The sequence below is a fragment of the Lolium rigidum genome, chromosome 1, assembly GCF_022539505.1.
Source record: "Lolium rigidum isolate FL_2022 chromosome 1, APGP_CSIRO_Lrig_0.1, whole genome shotgun sequence".
In the NCBI taxonomy this organism is placed as follows: domain Eukaryota; kingdom Viridiplantae; phylum Streptophyta; class Magnoliopsida; order Poales; family Poaceae; genus Lolium; species Lolium rigidum.
This window is the reverse complement of record NC_061508.1, coordinates 203,882,484-203,890,018: the sequence shown is the minus strand read 5'-3', so window position 1 is coordinate 203,890,018 and position 7,535 is coordinate 203,882,484.

The window sequence follows — 7,535 nt, the reverse complement described above, 5'->3', positions numbered from 1 at the left end:
TCATGTCATTTGAGTATTTTTACCAAATTACTTGCAAAGTACTATATTTATCACTATTGCATCAAAAGCAAAACCACTACTTTCATAACTATGAATATGACTATGTGGTTGGCAATGGAACCATGGATTGTGTTGATATGGTGGAGGTTCCATTGCAAGGGTTTATATCCATCTAGGATTAAACAACAAATGTCGTCCAGTGATTCTTGTGCCGTAAAACTCGTGTTAACCATGAGATCTGGAGTGGGACGGAATAGTCAATTGTATTTCCACCTCTCGTACATCAACGGATGCGCTTACCGTAGACACTTGACCCAGGTTGGGCAAGCGGTGGGGTGGGGATCCCATTCTAATTCCCCACGGTAATGTGGTCTATGATGGGTTGCATCTACCGGCGAAGGAGTTTGGTTAACTAGTCTCAGACTGTCATCGTGGTCGGGGTCCATCCTTAATTGGTATAAGAGGACCGGCGAGGACCCAGGGTCGGGGATTGCAACAAAGGGTGGGTGTTCGAGGTAGCGAAGGAATATGATTGGCTATGACCTTATACCGGGCCTCACACCAAAGGAAGTGTGGACGAGAACTATAGACTCGGTTGGCACCAAGGTTAAGATCTCTTATGGGTAAAGCAACACACCTCTGCAGAGTGTAATGAATCGTGACCTGTCACTCCCTGTTCCGGGTTTGCAACTGCGAACGCCGTCGGAAAGGAACTCCATGAAGTTCTAGTAAACCGGTGAAGGCTGACGGACATAGTTCTTCTGAATAAAAGAAACCTTTTGAAGAAATGGTTATGAAAACCTGCATTGGCATTAGACTTTTTGGTCTAATGTTGTAGCTAGTGCATTAAACACCTCTTCCCTATAATGAACTTGTTGAGTACGCTCGTACTCATCCCACTCTTAAATCCCCTGCTTAGATATGGAGGCATCGAAGGAGGATCTACAGTACAACTCGAAGACCGAGGAGTCAACAACTACTTCAAGGGATATGAACCTATCAGAGGAGTCAAACACCACATCCAACAAGGAGACAACCTAGATTAGCAATAGAAGGGAACTAGCTTCCTAAACCTAGCTCCTATTTAGCTAGAATCTATTCTTAGCCTCTATAGCTAGTTAAATACTCTACAAATAGAGTTCATGATAAGACTAGACTACGAGTCGTTCTTCTGGAGTTTATTTGCAATTTTACCTCATTGTAAAGTAGGAGGCTGTGATGATCTTATGTAACAGAATCAATGTTTTAAGTCTATAGACATGCCTTGGACCCGCATATGTTTCTGGTGTACCACTCTGAGCGATATAATACCAGTGGAACGGTGTTTCATTGGTATTATATCAGACTTGCATACTACACCATGCAGTGGTATGCTGGGTCACCACAGTTGGTATCAGAGCAAATGCTTTGACCCTAGGATTAAAACCCTTTAAAGGAGACCTATAGGATTGGTAGTGTCTATAGGAAGTTGTCATTGGTAAACAAAATACTTCTTATGACTTGAGATGGATATTCACTAGAGAATAATCCTGACACACTTGAGTCAACATTTCTTACCTAACTTACCGAGATAAAGTAAAGTTAGTTAGCTAATCCCAAACATGTAGGACACCATTAAGTCCTTAAAACAATAGATGAGTAGACCATAGTTGGTATACAACACATGGTAGTCCAAAGAGAGGATATAACCATAAGGAAGGTATCCTATTGGAAGATGTGTACCAACACCTGTTATGGTTAAGTAAGAGTCATTCAGACCTGTAATAAGAGTAATATCAAGTGATGAAGATAAGTATATAAGTAAGGTATCCTACTAGAAGATGTATACCAAGACAAGTAATTGGTAAGTCAAATTCATCCAAACTTGTGAAACAATTGATAGTAAGTGATACAAATAAGATATATGAGGTAGTATAGACCATGATGAGTCAATCATGGGAGGAAAGGAAGAGTGATAGGAATAAAATATGTCTACCTACATGGTAGAGATAGTAATCGTATAAGATTCACTTGAGAATCATTAATGTGATGAAGTGGAACATCATAAATATTTAGGGGGGTACAATAAGAAGTCAAGTGTTCAACAATAGTGCAAGAATTATGTTCCTAAACCATGGTGATTGTGCCAAGTATATCAGGACCATAGCCACATTGTAGAAACACTTGGAAGTATATGAGCTATGCTCTAATAGTTATGTACTTAGAGTAGCCATGTTGGAACCTAGAGATATCATGTGAGGTAAACCTCAACATAATGGAATCCAAGTTAGAACTTCCAAGGGAAGTTAGGACAACCTTAAAACATTCCAGACCATTTTTTTCAAGTTTATCTCTTTGCAATTGTGCAATTCAGGTAAATGTCAAGACAAACAGTAGTATTCCATATATACGTGCTAAGTATCACGATGTAAACCTATATTATGTGGTGTTATATACTACACATCTGATCCTGATGTTTAGGGATGTCTTACCCGACTACCACATTCAGGCATATAATGATGTGTATTATGAGCACAAAGCTGAATCTTCTTGGATTTTATTGGATTTTCATTGATTGACTAGATCTGTGCATGAAGTTTGACCTTGGTGTGCAAATGCATGTTGCATCATTGAGTTCTTTCTTGATGTTACAGGTCTAGAGGGTAAATGGGATCGTGTGAGGGAGAGACGAGTTACCAACCAACTGAGGAAATAGTAACGACTCATGAAGAGAGGGAAGCAAAAGAAGGTCAGGAAAGAGAAGCTAAACAGATAGAAGGGGCATTCTCCGCCACTAGATCATCAACATCAACACCTTTCCTGCTTGGGCAAGAATTCTTTGAGCACATGGAAAGGATGGCTGAGGATAGAGTAGCAAACTTAGCACAACAAAATGAGTTTTTCAGTCGTTTGATACGTGAGAATAATGGAGGTATCGTAAATGGAGGGCCAAAAGGAGTGAGTCTTACGGAATTCCTACAAACCAATCCACTGACTTTTGCTACCGCACCAGAACCTATGGATGCGGATGATTGGTTGAGGGACACTGAGCGGAAATTAAAGAAAGTTTGGTGTAATGATGAAGAGAAGGTTAGATATGCCACCTATCTACTATCAGGACTAGCAGCGTCATGGTGGGATAACGTGATTCTAATTCAACCTTCGGGACATGTTTTCACGTGGGACGAGTTTAAGAAGAAGTTCCGAGAAGCCCATGTTCCTGAAAGTATCATGGAGCTAAAGAGAAGAGAGTTCAAGACCTTGAAGCAGAATGACTTGTCGGTATGGAAATATCTAGGAGAGTTCGATCGTTTATCACGTTATGCAGCAGAGGATGTGAACACAGAGGAGAAAAGGATAAAAAGGTTCTTAAAAGGGATGAATCCATTCCTGAAAATGTAGTTGAATCTAACCAAATGCACAAGGTTCCACGAGCTAGTGGATACTGCAATTACTTTGGAGAATGATTATGAAGAAGTGCAGAATGAAAGAAAACGGAAGGCAAGGTTGGAACCACAACCAATTCAGATTCAACAAACTCAGTCAGAGATGAATTTCCAAACTAGAGATGAGACCATCACACCGTTTTATAGTCGAGTTTGATGCCATAACTGTGCAAGAAAAGGTCACTATGCCAAGGATTGCACGCAACAGGATATTACCTGTTTTGGATGTGGACAACTAGGTCATATGAAATCAGAATGCCCGTATCCATATCTGGTACGAAGATCAAATGAAGCAATGAACCAATTTTCAAATCATCGGGGGAGCTCGTCATCTGAGAAGTTCGAACATGAAGTGGATGGAGCACAAGGACGGATGCATAGGACTTTGACCATACTTATTCTGACCCAATCAGTATGTTGAACACAACTTCTTCATTTAGCACAATATTAGTTGCAGAATAATATCTTTAAATTTCTCAAGCTTTCATGGGCAACACACTTGTCCTGTGTAAAGTTGGAATAACCATAGTTGCATAACCAACTAACATATCGTACTGGTATTCACAGCCATGTGGGTACACAACCAATCCAAATAGGATACCCTAGAAAAGTACAATAGAAAGCCAAGGAAAAGACATATAGCCTAACCAAGGAGCTAGTTGGTTGGGGAAGATGAGCTTAGCAACCATTAGGACATCCCTAGGTGGGAGAGCGAGGGATCAGTTGGATCCAATATGACTCAATACTTTGAGCAAGATAGTTGATGAAGGTCTGAACTGAGAGAAAGTTCGATCTTCTTTTTATAAGATTGTTGAACACTACTTTCAGAAAGATGTCAGACCAGAAGTCGAGGTTCATACCTCGAGGAAGTGAAAATTGGACTATAACTTGAGAAAGTAAGGAATACTTACTCAAAAGTACGGAAGCTTAAGTAAGTCATGGTTAAGGAAGTTGGATGAAAGAAATATCAGAGACCAAATAAAGCTCAAATAGGCCAAAGACCGAAGGAGTTAGACCTTGCCAAAACTAAATACAATTAGAAAGATTCCTTTCATGGAACCTAAAGGAACCTAAAATCGTTATAGGTATCAACCATAAACCATGATTGGATGGACTAAATGAGTCTAATCCATTATTAGGGAAATCAACCATCACAACCATTTTCATGTTAAGACTAGGAGCACCAGAAGAAGTCCCAATCATTGAATCTTCAATGAGAAAGGAAACAAGATTATAATATTGAAAGAAATCATGGAATTGAAGTAAGAAGCCACTGCTCAGAGACAGACACTAATGGATTCCGGGAAGAATCTGGACAAGGGATATATTCAATTATATCCAGAGAGATCACCACGGAGTTCGAGAAAAGTTGTAGACTATACAAGTCGGACCCACACTCCGGAAACGTGAGAGAGTTCAAACTTCGAGGGCGAAGTTTAGTTTAAGGGGGAGAGACTGTAATATCCCAGGATTGGGGGTTACAAAAAGAGAGAAAACAGATGTGTGCATTGCATTCATGCATAGAAAATCCGGGGAATTTTCGTGCTTTTGTTTAAAACCTCCAAAGGGATCGAGGTTTCTCTTACATCGATGGAATTGAGTTAGTCTTCGATGTGGGTGCGACAAATTTTGACATGACCTTTCTAAATTAATGTGTTTTGGGAGAAATAAATTGAATTCACAATCGAATATGGAAGACAGAAATTCAAATAAGTATTTGAATTCATATTATAAATTTCTAATTACAATTCAAACAATGTTTGAAATATGAATAAGACAAAATAAGAAGTATTAAGAATAGGGAAATTACATTTTATTAATTATATACACATTTACAAAGTCATTACAATATCCATAATATTACAAATTACAAATATTACAAGAATCTAAACGGAAAAGAAAAGCTAAGCTAAACCTATTTAAATATATTCTATTCTTTGTTTCTTTGGTCACCTGCAAAACAAACAAAGAAAACAAAAGGAAAAGGAAAGCCACGTGGCCTGGTTAGAAAGAAATGGAAAGCAAATAAGAAGATCTTTCTCAGTCCATGCTCATTCACAAGAGGGGATGTACCAGGCAGAGACTTGCGCCACACAAGCAAGTAGCACTATCACACATGCATGCTATGTGTTGTCTCACGCACACAGCACATAGGCAGTAGAACAAGGCCAAACACAGCTCAGGTCATCAATAAAAGAGGCATCCCTTGGAGCACACAGCTCCTTAGCACGAGGTTCATCGACCGGATCAAGAACACAAGAAACAATATCTATTCTTCATCCAGGCCATCAAACCATCTTAGAAGATATCCCAGTTCATCCAACCAAGGACCAGTATGGTGGTATCCTAGAACAGGATCAAGCCGGAGCTAGGAGGAGGTGCAGTCAAACAAGCAGTAGATCAAGATCAACATCACCAGCTATCCAACTTTGCTACAATAGGTTGATCCATTGATTTAATATAAGCATCTCAACATACTAGCTTGCACAACTAAGATCGGGGGAAATAAAGAGAAGAATCCACAACACTCCATCAAACCACCCTTCAACTAGATTTTCATCTAGGAGGATGGAGAGATGGATTTTCCTCTCATTCTTGCATAGAGGTGCTATGCATGTTTATCACCGAGGTTTAGAGAAGCAACAACCCAGTAGTATCTGTTCATATCATAGATTGTGCCTCGGCCTTTGCATCACGGGCGGGGTCAAGAGATCAAGCACAAGCATCTATTCTTATCGATATTAGATCACGAGAAAATTGTCGGGGACACATAGCAGCGAGATCATGCTTGTTTAGATCTACTTGCTATGTATACTCCATCGAGCGAGCATCACGGCAGCGAGATCTAAAAGCAGCAGAAGCCACCAAGTTGATCAACTCAAGCACATCAAGCTAATTTCCTAGCTTGCATAGCCAGCAACCATCCAAATTAACCACTGTCATGTGGACAGTACAACCCCAACAAGTAGCCACACTTGCAAATCATACCAAATAAATTTAAATCATTTTCCTAGTTAATTCAACTAGGAATCATCCCTAGCATATATTCACTGTCATATTGGACAGCTACATAATCATCAGTTTAAGTACAAGTAAGCCCACAAATAAAGCATCCGTATATAAGCAGCAGTCCATTGAACACATCTCAATGCACCACCAACACAAGCAATCAGTAAGTACCATACATTTATCTTCTTGTTTAAATTCAACCGAAGTGAATCGGGGCATCAAATTATCATGTCAAGCCGCTCATGCCTAGTATGAATAAAACAGCGAGGCTACACATGCCAAGAGTGCATAATCATCCCCAATGGAGGCATTACCAATTAGCACTTACCAGTTTTATGTGAATTAGTTTGCCTAGCCCAAGTCACATCAACAAATCAAAATAGCAATAGCATAAGCCACCAGGAAAGCTAGCCCATAAAATTTAACTCCACTATAACATTTTGGGGCACCTATCCATCAAGCAGATAGTGTAGCATGTGACAATAGGCAGAGGAGTGGAGAAGAATGAGCTCACAGTACCTTGTAGAGGAGATAGGCGAGACAGAAGACGCCGGGGTTGCGTCGCAGCACCGTCCCGCCGACGCTGAAGGAGATGTAGGCATCGCAGCAGCAGCTCCATCACGCCAGTCCCAGCACCATAAACCATCCCCAACAACCAGTACAGCAACGCAACAGCTACGGGTCGATGACGCCGGGGTTGCAGAGGATGCCGTCTTGCCGGCGTCAATGCTAGTGGCGGCGGCACGGCAGTGAGGAGAAGGCGAAGGTTGACCTGTGTCGCGTGGACGCGGCAGCGTCGGTGTCGTCCGGCGACCGGCCGGAACAGCGAGGGGCTAGGGTTAGCCGAGGGCAGGGCCGCGCGTGGCGCCGGTCGGCGTCGAAGCAGCGGGCGCTAGCGGTGGATACCGTGGCGGCGTCACGCCAGTGGGAGACGGCGCCAGAATCGGGGCGGTGACGGCCGGAATAGGAGGCGGCTAGGGTTAGTCTGGGGCGCAGTTGCGGGCGACAGGGGCGTCGCAGCAAGGGGAATTTGGTGGAGAAGAAGGGAGAGGGTGGCGAAGCCTCGTGGGCGAGCGACGGCGTCGAAGTCGGCCAGCAGCT